This window comes from Gopherus evgoodei, chromosome 8 (assembly GCF_007399415.2).
Source record: "Gopherus evgoodei ecotype Sinaloan lineage chromosome 8, rGopEvg1_v1.p, whole genome shotgun sequence".
Taxonomy (NCBI): Eukaryota; Metazoa; Chordata; order Testudines; family Testudinidae; genus Gopherus; species Gopherus evgoodei.
In genome coordinates, this window is record NC_044329.1 from 42,088,446 (window position 1) to 42,107,400 (window position 18,955).

An 18,955-nucleotide genomic window follows, 5' to 3' on the forward strand; every position below is an offset into this window, starting at 1 on the left:
CCCTATTTCCAGGGGCTCCACCCCTGGGACCCCTAACCCTAGCTCCAGGGGCCCCATCCCTGGCGCCAATAACCCTAGCTCCAGGTGCCCTACCCATGGGGCCTCTAACCCTAGCTCCAGAGGCCCTACCCGTGGGTCCCCTAACCCTAGCTCCATGGGCCCTACCAGTGATGCCCGTAACCCTAGCTCCAGGGACCCTACCCCTGGTTCCCCTAACCGTAGCTCCAGGGGCCCTACCCTTGGGGCCGTAACCCTAGCCCTACCTGTGGGACATCTAACCCTAGCTGCAGGGTTCCTACCCGTGGGGCCCCTAATGCTAGCTCCAGAGGCTCTATCTGTGGGATACATAACCCTACCTCCAGGGGCCCTACCCCTTGGGCCCCTCACTCTATCACCAGGGGCTATACTCGTGGGGCCCCTAACCTTAGCTCCAGGGGCCCTACCTGTGGGGCCCCTAACCCTAGCTCCAGGGGCCCTCCCCATGGGGCACTTAACCCTGGCTTTAAGGGCCCTACCTGTGGGGCCCCTAACCCTAGCTCCAGGAGCCCCATTCCTGGGTCCGCTAACCCTGGCTCCATTGACCCTACATTTTGGGTCCCTACTCATTGCTCCAGGGGCCCTAACCCTGGGACCCAAACCCTAACTGCAGGAGCCCTACCTGTGGAACCCCTAACTTTATCTCCAGGGGCCCTAAGCATGGGATCCCTAACCATATCTCCAGTGGCTCTACCTGTGGAACCCCTAACCCTAGTTCCTGGGGCCCTAACCATGCGGCCCCTAACCTTGGTACAGGGGCCATACTCGTGGGGCCCCTATCCCTAGGTGTAGGGGCCCTTCCGCTGGGGCAGCTAACCCTAGTTCCAGGGGCCATACCCATGTGTTCTCTAACCCTAACTCCAGGTGCCATAGCCCTTGGGCCCCTATCCCTAGCTGCAGGGCCCCTACCCTTGGGGCTCATAGCACTAGCGCCAGGGGCCATACTCATGGGGCCCCTAACCCTAACTCCAGTGGCCCCATACCTCAGCCGCTAACCCTAGCTCCAGGGGCCCTACTCATGGGGCTCCTAACACTAGCGCCAGGAGCCCTACCTGTGGGGCCGCTAACCCTTGCTCCAGGGACCCTATCCATAGGGCCCCTAACCCTCGCTCCAGGGGCCCTAACCTTCAGATCCCTAGCACTAGCTCCAGGGTCCCTACCACTGGGGCCCCTAACTCTAGCTCAGGGGCTCCTTCCCTGGAGCCCCTAAACTTAGCTGCAGTGGCCCTACCTGTGGGGCTAAAAACCCTAGCTCCAGGGGCCCTACCCGTTGGACCACTAACCCTAACTGCAGAATCCCTACCAGTTGGGCCCCTAAACCTGGCTCCAGAGGCCTTACCCATGATAAACCTAACCCTAGCTCCAGGGGCCCTACCACTGGGGCCCCTATCCCTTGCTCCAGGGGACCGACCCTTTGGGCCCCTAACCCTAGCTCCAGAGGCCCCATCCCTGGGACCCCTAACTCTAGCATGAGGGGCCCCATCCCTGGGGACCCTAACCCTAACTCCAGGGCCCTACCCTTGGGTATCCTAACCCTAGCTGAAGAGGCTCTACCCTTATGACCCCTTACTCTGGCTCCAGGGGGCGTGCACGTGGGGCCCTTAATGCTATTTGCAGGAGCCATACCCATGGGGCACATAACGATAGCTCCAGGGGCCCCACCAATGGGACACCTAACCCTAGCTCCAGGGACTCCATCCCTGGGGCCTCTAACCTTAGATCCAGGGACCCTAACCATGGGACCCCTTACCCTAGCTCCAGGGGCCCTATAACTTTGTTCCCCAATCCTTGCTCCAGGGACCTTACCCGTGGGACCCCTAAGCCCAGCTCCATAGGCCCGAACCCTGAGAACCCTAACCCTTGCTCCAGGAACCCTACCCCTGGGGCCCCAATCCCTAGCTCCCAGTGTCCTACCCGTCGGGCCCCTTAGCCTAGCTCCAGATGCCCCAACCCTGAGACCTCAACCCTAGCTCCAGGGACCCCATCCCTGGGGCCACTAAACCAGCTCCATCGGCTGTACCCGTGGGGCCCCAAACCCTAGCTCCAGGTGCCCTATCCATGAGACCCCTAACCCTAGCTCCAGTGGGCCTATGCGTGGGGCACCAAACCAAATTTCCAGGGGCTCTACCAGTAGGACCACTAACCCTAATTTCAGGTGCTGTAACCGTGGCGCCCTTAACCCTAGCTCCAGGGGAGCCACCCGTGGGACCCCTAACTTTTAGCTCCAGGAGCCCCATCCCTGGGGCCCGTAACTGTAGCTCCAGGAGCCCTACCAGTAGGTCCTCTAACCCTACCTGCAGGGTCCCTCCCATGGGGCCCCTAACCCTAGCTGCAGGGGCCCTACACCTAGGGCCCCTAACGCTAGCTCCAGAGTCACTACCTGTAGGACCCCTAACCCTAGATCTAGGGGCCCTACCCCTGGGGACCCTAACCCTAACTCCAGAGGCCATACTCATCGGGCACCTTACCCTAGCTCCAGGGGCACCACCCCTGGGACCCGTAACCCTCGCTCTAGGGGCCCTACCCATGGAGCCCATAACCCTACCTCCAGGGGCTCTACCTGTCAGGCTCCTAACCCTAGCTCCAGGGGCCCCACTCCTGGTACCGTTAACCGTATCTCAAGGGCCCAGTCCCTGGCGCCACAAATCCAATCACCAATCACCTGTGGTACCACTAACGCTACTTCCAGGGGGCCTACCCGCGGGGTCCCTATCCCTTCCTCCAGGGGAGGTACCAATGGGGCCCCTAACCCTAGCTCGAGAGGCTCTACCCGTCGGACCCATTACTGTAGCTACAGGGGCACTACTAATAGGGCCCCTAACCCTAGATCAGGGGGACCTACCCGTCGGACCCTAACCCTAGCAGCAGGGTCCCTGCCTCTGAGGTCCCTAACCCTAGCTCCAGAGGTCCTACCCGTGAGACCCCTAACCCTTGCTTCAGGGGCCCTACCCCTCTGGCCCCAATGCCTAGCTCCAGGGGCCATACCCGTGGGGTCCTGACTCTAGCTCAAGGGGCCCTACCCGTGGGGTCCCAAACCCTCATTCCAGGAGCCCCATCCCTGGGGTCTCTAACCCTAGCTCCAGGGGCCCTGCCCGTGTTGCCATTAGCCCTAGCTCCAAGGCCCCTACCCGTGGGGCCAATAATCCTAGCTCCAGAGGCCTTACCCACGGGGTCTGCTAACCCTATCCAGGGGCCCTATCCCTGTGGCCGCTAAACCTAGCTCCAAGGGCTCTACCCCTGGGGGCCCTAACCCTAGCTCCAGGGTCCCCACTCCTAGGACCCCTAACCCTACCTCAAGGGCCCAGTCCCTAGGGCCCCAAACCCTATCTCCAGGGGCCTTACCAGTAGGGCCCCTAACCCTAGCTCCAGAGGCCATTCCTGTGGGGCCCCTAACCCAAGCTCCAGGTACCTTATATGTGGGGCCCCTAACCCTAGCTCCAGGGAGTCTACCCGTGGGACAAGTAATCCAAGTTCCAGGGGCTTTACTGATGGGACCCCTATACCTTGTTCAAAGGGAGGCTCCCTAGGGCCCCTAACCCTAGTTTCTGGGGCCCAACCCTTGGGACCCCTAACCCTAAATCCAGGGGCCATTCCCTTTTGGACCCTAATGCTAGCCCCAGTAGCCCAACCCGTAGGGAGTATATCCCTATCTCTAGGGATCCCAGCCCTGGGACTCCTTACCCTAGCTCCAGGGGCCCTGTCCCTGGGGCCCCTTACCCTAACTCCAGGGGCCTTACCCATGGAGCCCCTAACCCTAGCTCCAGGGGCCATACTCATTGGGCCCCTAACCCTAGCTCCAGTGGCCATACCCATGGGGCCCCTAACCCTAGTTCCAGGGACCCCACCCCTGGAAACGCTAACCCTAGCTCCAGGGGCCCTACCCGTGGGGCCTCTAACTCTGGGTCCAGGGCCCCTACACGTGGGGCCCCTATGCCTAGCTCCAGAGGCCCTACGAGTGGTGCCCCTAACCCTAGCTCCAGGTGCCCTACCCAAAGGTCCCCTAACCCTAGCTCCAGGGGCCCTATCTATGGGGCCCCTCACCCTGCCTCCAGGGACCCTACTCGTTGAACCCCTAACCCTATTTTCAGGGGTCCTATCCCTGGGGCCACTAAACCTAGCTCCAGGGGCTCTACCCGTGGGGCCCCTAACCCTAGTTCCAAGGGCCCCACCCCTAGGACCCCTAACCCAAGCTCTAGGGGCACTAACCGTGGGCCTCGTAGCCCTAGCTCCAGGGGCCTCTGTCATAAACAGATAGTTAAGGGTTAATGTCTCTCTTACCTGTAAAGGGTTAAGAAACAGGGACCCCAAACACTGGATCAGAGGACCAATAAGAAGACAAGCTACTTTCAAATCTCTCGGGGAGGGAAGCTTTTTTTTGTGGGTTTTGGGTTTGGCTTTGTTCTCTCTGAATCCTGGACGTGGCTAGAGGTGGAACCAGGTTTCTGCCAATCTCCCTGCTATAGTCTCTTATCTGTTCAGAATTGTAAGTAGAAAAGGCGGTCATAGTCTTTTAATTTGTTTTCTTTTTCATTTGCATATGCGTACTTGCTGGAAGTAGCTTAAATTGTTTTTCTGCTGGAGAAAGTTTCTTTCTATTGTTTATAAGTTGAAAGACCCTGTAACTTTTTACTATCTAAGTGCAGAGACAAGCTTTATGTTTTTCTTCTTTTATTAAAGTTTCCTCTTGTTTAGAATCTAATTGATTTTTCTGGTTATCTTTTGTAAAACTCCAGGGAAGGGAGTCTGCACTCACCAGGGAATTGGTGGGAGAAAGGAAAGGGGAGGAGGGAAGGGAAACCTGCTCTCAGCGTTTACCTGTGTATCTCTCTCCGGGGAAGAAGGGAGGAGGGAGTGGTGATTCAAGGAGTTGAATCAGGCGATCTCCTAGTGTTCCCAGGGCAGGAAAAAGCTGGGAGGAAGAAAGGATGGGGGAAGGGAAATGGTTTATTCCCTTTTGTTGTGAGACTCAGGGAATCTGAGTCCTGGGGGTCCCCAGGGAAGGGTTTGGGGAGACCAGAGTTTATCAGGCGCTCTAAATAAGTCCCGATTGGTGGCAGCCTAGCAAATCTAAGCTGGTAATTAAGCTTAGGGAATTTCATGCTAATACCCATATTTTGGACGCTAAGGTCCAGAATTGGGAATTATATTATGACAGCCCCACCCCTGGTATCCCTAACCCTAGTTCCAGGGGCCCCATCCCTGTGGCCTCTAATCCTAGTTCCAGGGGCACTACCCATGGGGACCCTAACCCTAGCTACAGAGTCATTACCCGTGGGAGCCCGATCCCTAGCTCCAGGGGCCCCATCCCTGTGGCCTCTAACCCTAGTTCCAGGGGCACTACCCATGGGGCCCCTAACCCTAGATCCAGAGGCCATACCCGTGGGGCCCTAAACCTTTCTCCTGGTTCCCCATCCCTAGGACCCCTAACCCTAGCTCCAGGGCCCCAATCCTTGGGTACCCTAACCTTAGCTCCAGGGACCCTATCCGTACAGCCCCTAACTCTAGCTCCAGGGGCCCTAGCCTTGGGACCCTATCCCTAGCTCCAGGGGGCCTACCCGTGGGAAACCTAGCCCTAGCTCCAGGGGCCCCATCCCTGTGGCCTCTAAGCCTTGCTTCAGGGGCCTTACTCGTGGGACCTCTAATCCCAGCTCCAGGGGCTCTACGACTGGGCCCCTGAACCCAAGCTCCAGGGGCCCTACCCGTGGGGTCCCTAACCCTAGCTCCTGGAGCCCCATCCCTGGGACCCCTAACCCTAGCTCCAGGGTCCCCATCATTGGGGCCCCTATCCCTAGCTCCAGAGGCCCTACCATGGGGATCCTAACCCTGGCTCCAGAAGTCCCATTTGTGGATCCCCTAACCCTAGCTCCAGGGTCCTTACCCATGGGGCTCCTAACCCTAGCTCGAAGGACCTACATGTAGGGACCTTAACCCTTACTACAGGGGCCCTACCCTGGGACCCAAACCGTAGCTACAGAGGACCTACACATGGGTCCCAAAACCCTTGCTCCAGGGTTCCTTCGCTTTGTTCCCCTAACCCTATCTCCAGGTTCTCTACCTGTGGGACCACTAATCCTAGTTCCAGGAGCCCCATTCCTGGGGTCCCTAACCCTAGCTCCAAGGGCCCTAGATGTGAGGCCCCTAACGCTTGTTCCAGGGGCAATATCCCGGGGATCCAAACCCTAGCTGCAGGGGCCCTACCCGTGGGACTCCTAACCCTATCTCCAAGGGCCCTATGCGTGGAGCCCCTAACCATATCTCCAGGGTGTCATAAACAGATAAGTAAGAGTTAATAGAACAGGAGTACTTCATGTCTCTTTTGCCTCTAAAGGGTTAATAAGTTCAGTGAGCCTGGCTGTCACCTGACCAGAGGACCAATCAGGAGACAGGATACTTTCAAATCTTGAGGGAGGGTAGTTTTTGTGTGTGGTGTTAGCGTTTGGTGGTTGTTCACTCTGGGGGCTCAGAGGGACCAGATGTGCAACCAAGTTTCTCTCCAATTTCTCCAATACAGGTTCTTATAAGTTCAGAATAGTGAGTACTAGGCAGATAAGGCGAGTTAGGCTTATGTTTGTTTTCTTTATTTGCAAATGTGTATTTGGCTGGGAGGCGTTCAAAGGTGCATTTTGCTGAAAGCATTTTAATTTGTACTTGTATACTTAGGCTGGGAGGGTATTCCCAGTGTCTATAGCTGAAAGACCCTGTACTTATTCCATTTTAAATTTACAAAGATAATTTTTTCTGTTTTTCCTCTCTTTAATTAAAAGTTTCTTGTTTAAGAACATGATTGTTTTTTTATTCTGGTGAGACCCCAGGGGACGGGGTCTGGATCCACCAGGGAATTGGTGGGGAGAAAGGAGGGAAGGGGGATAGAGAGGCTAATTTCTCTCTGTGTCAGGATTACTTTCTCTCTCAGGGAGAGTTTGGGAGGGGGAGAGAAGAAGGGGGGAAGGTGAATTTTCCTCTCTGTTTTAAGATTCAAGGAGTTTGAATCACAGTGATCTTCCAGGGTAACCCAGGGAGCGGAAGCCTGAGAGAGGCAACGGTGAGGGAAAGGATTTACTTTCCTTGTGTTAAGATCCAGAGGGTCTGGGTCTTGGGGGGTCCCCTGGCAAGGTTTGGGGGGACCAGAGTATACCAGGCACTGGAATTCCTGGTTGGTGGCAGCGCTACAGGTTCTAAGCTGGTAATTGAGCTTAGAGAAATTCATGCTGGTACCCCATCTTTTGGACGCTAAGGTTCAGAGTGGGGAATTATAGCATGACACAGGGGCTCAACCCGTAGGAACCCTAAACATAGTTCCAGGGGCCCTAACCGTGGGGCCCCTAACCCTAGCTCCAGGATCTCTATCCATTAGGCCTCTAACCCTGGCTCCAGGGGCCCTACATGTCGAGCCCCTAACGCTTGTTCCAGGGGCAATATCCCTGGGACCCAACCCATAACTACAGGGGCCCTACCCGTGGGGCCCCTAAATAAATCTCCAGGGGCTCAACCCATGGGAAACCAAACTGCAGTTCCAGGGGCTTTAACTGTGAGGCCCCTAACCCTAGTTCCAGGGGCCCTACCCATGGGGCCTCTAACCCTAGCTCAAGGGGTCCTACACTTGGGAACCCTAACCCTAGCTCCAGAGGCCATACCTGTGGGACCCCTAACCCTAGCTCCAGCGGCCCTACCCGTGAGACCCCTAACCCTAGCTCCAGGGGCCCTACCACTGGGGCCCCTATTCCTAGCTCCAGAGGCCGTGCTCGTGGGGCCCCCATCTCTAGCTCCAGGGGACTCACCCCTCTGAGCCCTAACTCTAGCTAGAGGACCTCATCCACCAGCTGTCCTGTGATCCGCTCCAGCCATCCCCACAAACTGCTCCACTCTGCCAGCTGCTCTGTTCCACAGTATAGCTTCAGGCTCCCCCACTAGTTAGCACAATACTCAGTGCTCTCAGCTCAGTAATTTCAGCTCTTAGTGATCTCAGCTCATAGTAGGGGAGCCCCAGTGCTAGTGCACCATTAGCCCAAAGTGAGTTCAGCTCAGTCACCTGTATCTAGATTCTTAAGGGAATAAAAAATCAACTCTGACATTCCACAGTGGAGAGAGGAGGGGGTGGAACTGGTACTTCTGGCTCCACAAGGAGACTGCACCACCAGGCACAGATACCTGTCCCCAGCCTCTCTCAATTCACTGAGTTTTGGAACTCATGTCCCTTGTCTAGCAAGTACCACCCAACTGAGGTTGAGTCATTTCTGTCACAAAGCAGTCCCACAGCTCGGCAGCCTGGGATGGGGTAGGCGTGCCTATGCAAATACACTCTCTGAAATTCTTTCCACCAGATGTCAGGGTAGAGTTCATCCTGACTCTGCTTACACAGCCAATACTTATAACTTCAACTACAAAATGATACAGACAGCATAATCATAACCAGTAACCCATAACCTGGTCTTGGACACCTTATATGACCCCCTTTACATAGGATTTGGTGCCACTACAAGACCTTGGTTGCAAACCATGTTCTATTTGGTCCCGGTTTATATCAATAACGTCACAGCCCCACTCCTGGGACCCCTAACCCTAGCTCAAGGGCCCAGACCCTAGGGCCCCAAACCTTAGCTCCAGAGGCCTAACCTGTGGGGCCTCTAACCCTAGTTCCAGAGACCGTACCTGTGTGGCCCCTAACCCAATCTCCAGAGGCCTTACCAGTGGGGCCCCTAACCCTAGCTCCTGGGGCCCAAATGGTGGGACCCCTAACCCTAGGTCGAGGGGCCCTACCCCTAGGGCCCCTAACCCTATCTCCTAGGCCCTACCCGTGGGGCCACTTACCCTGGCTCCAGGGGCCCTACATGTGGGGTCCTAACCCTAGCTACAAGGGCCCTACCCGTAGGGCCCCTAACCCTAGCTCCAGGGGCCCCACTCCTAGGACCCGTAACCCAAGCTACAGGGGCACTAATTGTGGGGCCCATAACCCTAGCTCCAGGGGCCCCACCCCTGGGACCCCTAACCCTAGCTCCAGCGGCCCCATCCCTGGGGCCTCTAACCTTAGCTCCAGGAGCGTTACCCGTGAGGCCCGAAACCCAAGCTCCAGAGTCGCTACTCATGGGACCCCTAACTCTAGCTGCAGAATCCCTACCCGTGGGACCCCTAACCCTAGCTCCAGGGGCCCTGCCCCTTTGAACCTAACGCTAGCCCCAGGAGCCCAGCTTGTAGGGAGTCTATCCCTATCTCCAGGGGTTCCAGCCCTGGGACCCCTTACCCTAGCTCCAGAGGCCCCATCCCTGAGACCCCTCACCCTAGCACCATAGGCCCTACCCATGGTGGCCCTAACCCTAGCTCCATGGGCCCTACCGATGGGGCCCCTAACCCTAGCTCCAGGGGCCCTACCTGTGGGGCAGCTAACCCTAGCTCCAGGGGCCCTACTCCTGGGTCCCCTAACTCTGGCTCCAGGGACCCTAACCCTGCGGCCCCTAGCCCTTGCTCCAGGGGCCATACCCATGGGGTCACTTACCCTAGTTCCAGGGACCCCACCCCTGGGAATGCTAACACTAGCTCCAGGGGCCCTACCCGTTGGGCCTCTAACTCTTGCTCCAGGGCCCCTACACGTGGGGCCCCTATGCCTAGCTCCAGAGGCCCTACCTGTGCGATCTTTAATCATATCTCCAGGGGCCCTACCCCTAGGGCCCCGTAACCCTAGATCCAGGGACATACTTGTGGGGTTACTAACCCTAGCTCCAGGGGCCTCATCCCTGGGGACCCTAACCCTAGCTCCAGGGGCCCCATCCCTGGGACCCCTAATCCTAGTTCAAGGTCCGCTCCCCGTGGTGCCCCTAACCCTAGGTCCACTGGCCATACCCATGGTTCCCCTAACCCTAGGTCCAGGGGCGCACCGCTAGGACCCCTAACCCTAGCTCCAGGGGCCTCATCCCTGGGGTCTCTAACCTTAGCTCCAGGTGCCCTACTCATGTTGCCACTAGCCCTAGCTCCAAGGCCCCGACCCATGGGGCCCCTAACTCTAGCTCGAGGCTTTACCCACGGGATCCCTAACCCGAGCTCCAGGGCCCCCACCCCTGGGACCTCTAACCCTAGCTCCAAAGGCCCCATTCCTGGGGCCTCTAATCCAGCTCCAGTGTCTCTACCAGTGGGTCCCCTAACCCTATTTCCAGGGGCCCTACCCTGGGGGCTCCTAACCCTAGCTCCAGGGGCCCAACCCGTAGGGCCTCTAACCCTATCTCCAGGGGCCCCACCCCTGGGACACCTAACTCTAGCTCCAAGGGCCTCATCTCTGGGGCCAATACCCCTAGCTTCAGGAGCCCTATCCATGGGGCCCCTAAACCTAGCTCCAGGGGCCACACCCGTGGGGCTCCTAACCCTAGCTCCATGGGCGCTACCAGTGGTGACCCTAACTCTAGCTCCAGGGGCCACACCCGTGGGGCCCCTAACCCTAGCTCCTGGGGTCCTACCAGTGGTGACTCTAATCCTAGCTCCAGAGGCCCCATCCCTGGGTCTCCTTGTGACGAACTGGGAATGTTCTTAATATTTGCTCTGAATACTGTGTTGGTGCCGCAGTGTTCCCTCTGCTGTTCTTAATATCTAGGTGGTGGGATAAGGGTGTGTGATTGCTGCAGAGTAAAGGGCCAGTGCACCTAAATGCCTGGCACTCTGTCTCCTAGCAACTGATGGCCTGGGCCTCTCCCTGCAAAGGTGCCAGCTGAAGGTTTTGGAGACAAAAAGATCAGGTGACCTCCTGGCCCAGGAAAGGAGCTGAACAGAGAGGAGGGGTTGGAGGGGGTGGTTAGTCTGGAGCTGGCTGAGGGCAGACGTGGAGGTCTGGCTACCTGCCCCCAGAAAGGATCCGGCCGAGGGGTCCGGTTCGCAGTATCTACAAGCTCTGTTTTAGACCCTGTTCCTGTCATTGAATAAACCTCTGTTTTTCTGGCGGGCTGAGAGTCACGTCTGAGTGCAAAGTGGGGGTGCAGGACCCTGTGGTTTCCCCAGGACCCTGCCTGGGTGGGCTCACTGTGGGAAGTGCACAGAGGGGCACAGGATGCTGAATGTTCCAAGGAGAGATCCAGGAGGTGAAGACGTGTGAGCTGCTTGCCTTGAACAAGTCTGCTCCAAGGGAGAGGAGGCTCCCCAAAGTCCTGCTTTGCTTTGTGGGGAGATGTTCCAGAGCATCGCCCAGTGACTCCGTGACACCCCTAACCCTAGCTATAGGGGCCCTGCCCTTAGGGCCCAAACTAAATCTCCATGTCCCCTACCCATGGGGCCCCTAACCCTAGTTCCAGAGGCCCTACATGTGGGACCTCTAATCCCAGCTCCAGGGGCTCTAATCCTGGGGCCCCTAACCCAAGCTTCAGGGGCCTTACCCGTGTGGCGCTTAACCCTAGCTCCATGGGCTCTACCCGTGGGACCACTAACCTTAGTTCCAGGGGCCCTACCCATGGGGCCAATATCCCTAGATCTAGTTGAGCTACCCCTGGGGCCCCTAACCCTAGCTCTAGGGGCCATAAATGTGGGGCCCCTTACCCCTACACGTGGGGCCCAGAGGTCCTACACTTTTGGCCTCTAATACTAGCTACAGGGGCCCAACCTTTGGGGGCCCTAACCCTAACTCCAGGAGCCCCACCCCTAGGACCCCTAACCCTAGGTACAGGGGCCCCATCCCTGGGGGCCCTAACCCTATCTCCTGGGCCCTACCCGTGGGACCCCAAACTATAGCTCCAGAGGCCTTTCCAATGGGACCGCTAACGCTAGCTTCAGGGGCCCTACCCCTGGGGCCCCTAACCCAAGCTCCAGGGGCCATACCCATGGGGATCCTAACCCTAGCTCCAGGGTCCTTACCCGTGGGGCCCCTATCCCTAGGTGCAGGGGCCCTTGTCTGGGGCCCCTATTCCTAGCTCCAAAGGCCCTAACCTTGGGACACAAAACCAAAGCACCTGGGGTCCTTCCTCTGGGGCCCCTAACCCTAGCTCCAGGGGCCATACTCATGGGACCCCTACTCTTAGCTCCAGGGGCCTACCAGTGGGACCCCTAACTCCTGCTCCCATAGCCCTACAACTGAGGCCCGTAACCCTAGCTGCTGGGGCCATACCCATAGGTCCCCTAACCCTAACTCCTGGGTCCCCAACCCTCGGACCCCTAACCCTAGATCCAGGGGCCTTACCCATTGGGCCCCTAACCCTGGCTCCAGGGGCCCTACCCATGTTGCCCCCAACCCTAGCTCCAAGGCCCCTACCCGTGGCACCCCTAACCCTAGCTCAAGAGGCCATACCCTTGGGACAGCCTAGTCCTAGCTCCAGAGTCCCCTCCCATGGGACCCCTTACTGTAGCCCCAGGGGTCCCATCCCTGGGGCCCCTAACCCTAGCTCAAGGTCCCCAACCTGTGGGACTACTAACCCTAGCTCCAGGGGCCCAACCCCTGGATCCCCTAACCCTAGCTCCAGGGACCATACCCATGGGGCTCCTTAACCTATCTCCAGGGGATCCATCCTGGGACCCCTAACCCTAGCTCCATGGTCCTCATCCCTAGGGCCCCTAACCCTAGCAATAGGGGCCCTGCCCTTGGGGACACAAACCAAAACTTCAGGGGCACTATCCGTGAGGCCCCTAACCCTATTTCAAGAGGCCCTACCAGTGGGACCTCTAACCCGGCTCCAGGGGCTCTACCCCTGGAGCTCCTAAACCTAGCTCCAGGGGCCCTACCCGTGGGGGCCCTAACCCTAGCTCCAAGGGCCCCATCCCTTGGGCCCCTAACCCTAGGTTCAGGGGCCCTACTGTAGGACCTTTAACTCTTGCTCTAGGGGCCCTACCCTTGGGACCCCTAAGGCTAGCTCCAGGAGCCCCATTCGTGGATCCCTTAACCCTAGCTTCAGGGGCCTTCCCATGCGGCCCCTAACCCTAGATCAAGGGACCCTACACGTGGGGCCCCTAATCCTTACTCCACGGGCCCTACCCCTGGGACCCAAACCCAGCTCCAGGGGCTCTACCCGCCAGGCCCTTAAGCCTAGTTTCAGTGTCCCCACTCCTGTGATTGCTAACCCTAGCTCAAGGACCCCATCCCTGGGGCCCTAAACCCTATCTCCAGGTTCCCTACCCCTGGGACCCCTACCCTATCTCCAGTGGCCATTCCCGTGGGGCCCCTAACCCTAGCTCCAGGGGCCCCTCCCTTGGGACTCCTAACCCTAGCTCCAGGAACCCTATCCCTGGGGCCCGTAACCCTAGCTCCAGGGACCCTGCCTGTGGGGCCCTTTCCTTAGCTCCAGGGGCCCTGTCCGTGGGTTCCCTATCCCTAACGCAAGGGGCTCTACCCATGGGGCCCCTAACACTAGGACCATAACCTAAAATCCAGGGGTCTTACCCGCGGGTCCCTTAACCCTAGTTCCAGAGGCCCTCCCCGTTGGCTCCCAGCGATGGCTCCAGGGGCCATGTCCTTGGGGCCCGTTACCCTAGCTCCAGGGGCTGTACCCATGGGGCCCCAGTCCTAGCTAAAGGGGCCACACCCCTGAGATCCCCTAACCATTGCTCCAGGATCCCCATTCCTTGGACCTTATCCTAGCTCCAGGAGCCTCACCCCTGGGGCCCCTAACCCCACCTCGAGGGCACCAACCCGTGGGGCCCCTATCCCTAGCTCCAGGGGCCCTACGCGTGAGGCCCCTAATGCTAGCTCCAGAGGCCCTTCCAGTGGGACCTCTAACCCTATCTACAGGGGTCCTATCCGTGGGGCCCCTAACCTGAGCTACAGAGGCCCTATCCGTGGGAACCCTAACTGTAGCTCGAGAGGCCCTTCCCGTGGGGCCTCTAACCCAAGCTCCAAGGGCCCAACCCGTGGGGCCATTTACCATAGCTCCAGATGCCCCACCCCTTGAAACTCTAACGCTAGCTCCAGGGGCCCCACCCCTGAGACCCCTAATCCTAGCTCCAAGGTCCCTACGTGTGGGGACCCTAACCCTAGCTCCAGGGGCCGTACACGTGCTGCCCTTAACCCTAGCTCCAGGATCCCTACTCTTGTGGCCCCTAACTCTAGCTCGAGGCCCTTCCCGTGGGACCCCTAAGCCTAGCTCCAGAGGCCCTTTCCGCGAGGCCTCTAACCCTAACTCCAGGCGACCTACCCATGGGGCCCCTAACCCTAGCTCCAGAGGCCCTTCCCATAGGACCCCTAACCCTAGCTCCATAGGCCCTACCCATGGGGCCCCTTACCCTAGCTCCAGGGGCCTCATATCTGGGGCCCCAAACCATTGCTCTAGGGGCCCGACTTCTGGGTCCCCCAACCCTAGCTCCAGGGGCCCTTCTTCTGGGACCCCTAACCTTAGCTCCAGGGGTCCTTACCCATCGGACCCCCTTCAACACTTCAATGAAGTCACCTTTCAATCTTCTTTTGATAAGCTAAACCGGTTGAGCTCTTTCAATATCTCACTAGAAGGCATTTTTCATCCGCCTTCAGAACATTTGTTGGCTCTTTGCTCATCAGAATCCTGAACCCCAACTGGATGTGGTTCTTGTTCTTCTGCACAACATAGCTCCTGGAGAAGAGGGACCTGCAAATATGCATTCATATGATATCTTTGTTTAATTGATGAAAACATAAACTAGACACAGGATTGGAACTGATTTCAGCTGATGAACAGGTTTGCTAGGTTTTTATTCATTTGAACAGCGAAATGTTGAATGTTTACATTCATATCAAGCCCCCTCCCCCCCCCATAGTGGAGCTCCTGAACATAATGGAGAATGGAAATGAAAACGTTTTCCTTTTTTAAAAAAAAGTTATAAGAGAACACAGGGGGGTTGAACTGAGGATTACTTGAGCTGCAGTCAAGCACTTTACCACTGAGCTGTACCCTCATTATGAGAGGTGCATGGAATTGTGATCTCCAGGACTTTGAAGGACAGACTCTGCTTCATCGAGCTCCTTTGCCATTCCCAGACCACAGGTGGTTTTAAAAATGGGATTTCATTAAACTTCTTAAATGTGGTAACCACCACAGCTTGCACACCCACCGATATAGCTTCTCCCACTGACATAGCTGCCACCTCTTCGGGAAGTGGATTAACTGCACCCACAGGAAAACTCCCTCCCCTCAGCATAGAGCAGTGGTTCTCAAACTATGAGTCAGGACCCCAAAGTGGGTTGTGACCCTGTTTTAATGGGGTTGCCAGGGCTGGCATTAGACTTGTTGGTGCCTGGGGCTGAAGCCAAAACTCTGAGCCCCATCACCCAGGGCTGAATCCCTCAAGCTCTGGTTTTTGCCCTCCTAGGGGCAACTGGGGCATGGCTCAGGCTTTGTCTCCTCTGCTTCTGCTCAGTGTGGAGGGGCTTGGTCCCTCTTGCCAGGGCCATGTAGTAAGGTTTTCTTTAGCAGAATGGGGTTTCAGTGAAAGGAAGTTTGAGAAACCCTGACATAGAGCCTCTGAAAAGGTCTAGACTTGGCTCCCTGTGGCACTATAGGTAATTGGACACTGAAAATACAGCCATGCAGACACCACACACCAGCCTTGCCTAGCAGGTAAAAATTAAACCTCCACAGAGAGATGCCTGTTGTTTTTTAACCCATCTCCCTAAGCACTCAGCCACAACCACTTAACAAAGGGGCTTTTCTACACTATGGTTCTGGTCTCACTGAAGGGTCATTTCCCGTTGTTTCCTCAGACCAGTATTAGGGAAAATGGTGCTCTGGGCAAAACTTGTAATTTAGCATTTCCCCATCACCCCGGATGATCTCCCTCCCTCTTCAACCCCAGGTCCTGCACTCCCAACCCTTGTGCCTCCTTCACCCCTAACTCCTGCCCCCTCCTGTGCCCCCTTTGCCCTTAACTACCTGTGCCACCAGACATTGCCCCTCTCCTGCAGCCCCTTCACATGGTTCCGGTGCTGGGGACCCCGCACTTGTTCTCCCTTTCCCTGGGCTTTGGCATCACTAGCCCCTGATTAGCGAGTAGGGTTCAGTGGTTCCCAAAATGTGGGGCATGACTCCTAGGGGGACACAGAGGAACATTCACGGAGGCACCTCAGGGCCTGAGCCAGCGCCCTGGAGGTAGCACCATTCAGCCTCACTCTGTCCCAGCTCTTCCCCAACCTACCCTCAGCCTGGGGCTCTGGCTCCCAGCTCGGCCTCGACCCCCTTACCCATCTGCACCCCTATCCCCAACAAGCAACAGCCCCACTCCCAGCCTCGGTTCATGACCGTGGCTTCCAAGGGTCCACAGCCATGGATAAGAAGGCACAGTGTGAAATGTATGGGGACCACTGTTTTAGGGTCATGTTCTCAATCACTTCTACAAAGTCCAATAAAAGCTATTCCTCACCCATCCACCCCTCCATCAGGATGGACTAGGTATGTTCTGCTGCCCTTCACTCATACAGGAAGGATAACAACATTTCATTCCACTCAATCCTAAAATGATTTGTAACCCACCACCAGTCAAGACTGGTCATTTTGGGAAAGCAGCCCCATCATGCTGCATACCTAGGCACAGTAGATGTGTCTGTGCAAACACGGTATGTTCCTGAAGTCTTTCCCCCAGCTCCTCACTAGATGTGAGGGGGGAGCTCATTCAGATCCTGCTTCAGCTTAGTATTTAAAAACTCCTTATTGTCCCTTTCTCTGCTGCCCTTAGATTACTCCTGTCTTTTTCTTGACAGCTGAGATGAGGTGGTTGAGTGGTTAAGGTGATGGACTCCTAGTCCATTGTGCTCTGCACGCATGGGCTTGCATGCCATCCTCATCAGATGCATTTAGTCTTCACTCCTCTTTTATAGACAACCAACTCCCCATTTGGTACAATGACAGATCAAACAATGTTGCTTCTTGCAAACAAAAACCTTCTCAGAAACTCAGAACTCCCTCGCTTTAAATAAAATGTCTAAATCCTGTATTTCTTAGCTTTTATCTCAAAAGGGAACATCCTCATCATCTCCCCCAAACACCCTGGGACCTGCCCAAATTATTAAAATACCTTCAACCCGAGCAAGGCCAGAGCAGTAAACCAGAGCTAGGGTCTAGGCCAAACTGTTCTGAAGGAGGCAACTCAAACATTTTTTCCCTGCTTCCCTTGGCAAGGTCTGACTGAGAAAACAAAATTCCCCAAACTGAAAATTTTCTGCTGAAAAAACAATACTAGTCTGTTTGGGGACCTTGATTTGAAAGTATTATTGTTATTATTCTCTTCTGATTTCTGAATCAGTTCAGTTCAGTCTTTGTCCTCCAGGTGTGTTTCCAGCTGCTGAGTTGTGGGGGAGAGAGGCCAAGTCATGATGTCTCTCCCCCTCTTTCATAGACTCATAGACTTTAAGGTCAGAAGGGACCATTATGATCATCTAGTCTGACCTCCTGCACAAAGCTGGCCACAGAATCTCAGCCATCCACTTCTATAACAAACCCCTAACCTAGGTCTGAGTTACTGAAGTCTTCAAATTGTGGTTTGAAGACCTCAAGCTGCAGAGAATCCCCCAGCAAGTGACCCATGCCCCATGCTGCAGAGGAAGGTGAGAAACTTCCAGGGCCCCTGCCATTCTGCCCCAGAGGAAAATTCCCTCCCAACCCCAAATATGGCAATCAGCTAAACCCTGAGCATGCAGGCAAGACTCACCAGCCAGCACCCAGGAAAGAATTATCTGCAGTAACTCAGATCCCATCCCATCTAACATCCCATCAAAGACCACTGGGCATACATACCTGCTGTTAATCAAAGATCAATTGCCAAAATTAATTGCCAAAATTAGGCAATCCCATCATACCATCCCTTCCATAAACTTATCAAGCTTCGTCTTAAATCCAGATATGTCTTTTGCCCCCCACTACTCCCCTTGGAAGGCTGTTCCAGAACTTCACTCCTCTAATGGTTAGAAACCTTTGTCTAATTTCAAGTCTAAACTTCCTAGTGTCCAGTTTATACCCATTTGTTCTTGTGTCCACATTGGTACTAAGCTTAAATAATTCCTCTCCCTCCCTAATATTAATCTCTCTGATATATTTATAAAGAGCAAGCATATCCCCCATCAACCTTCTTTTGGTTAGGCTAAACAAGTCAAGCTCTTTGAGTCTCCTTTCATAGGACAGGTTTTCCATTCCTCGGATCATCCTAGTAGCCCGTCTCTGAACCTGTTCCAGTTTGAATTCATCCTTCTTAAACATGGGAGACCAGAACTGCACACAGTATTCCAGATGAGGTCTCACCAGTGCCTTACATAACGGTACTAACATCTCCTTATCTTTGCTGGAAATACCTCGCCTGATGCATCCTAAAACTGCATTAGCTTTTTTAATGGCCATATCACATTGGCGGCTCATAGTCATCCTGTGATCAACCAATACTCCAAGGTCCTTCTCCTCCTCTGTTACTTCCAACTGATGTGTCCCCAATTTATAACTAAAATTCTTATTATTAATCCCTAAATGCATGACCTTGCACTTTTCACTATTAATTTTCATCCTATTACTATTACTCCAGTTTACAAGGCCATCCAGATCTTCCTGTATGATATCCCAGTCCTTCTCTGTGTTAGCAATACATCCCAGCTTTGTGTCATCCGCAAACTTTATTAGCACATTCCTGCTTTTTGTGCCAAGGTCAGTAATAAAAAGGTTAAATAAGATTGGTCCCAAAACTGATTCCTGAGGAACTCCACCAGTAACCTCCTTCCACCTTTCAGTACGACCTGTTGTAGTCTCCCCTTTAACCAGTTTCTTATCCACCTTTCAATTTTCATATTGATCCCGATCTTTTCCAATTTAACTAATAATTCCGCATGTGGAACCATGTCAAATGCCTTACTGAATTCGAGGTAAATTAGATCTACTGCATTTCCTTTGTCTAAATAATCTCTCACCTTCTCAAAGAAGGAGATCAGGTTGGTTCGGCACGATCTACCTTTTGTAAAACCATGTTGTAATTTGTCCCAATTACCATTGACCTCAATGTCCTTAACTACTTTCTCCTT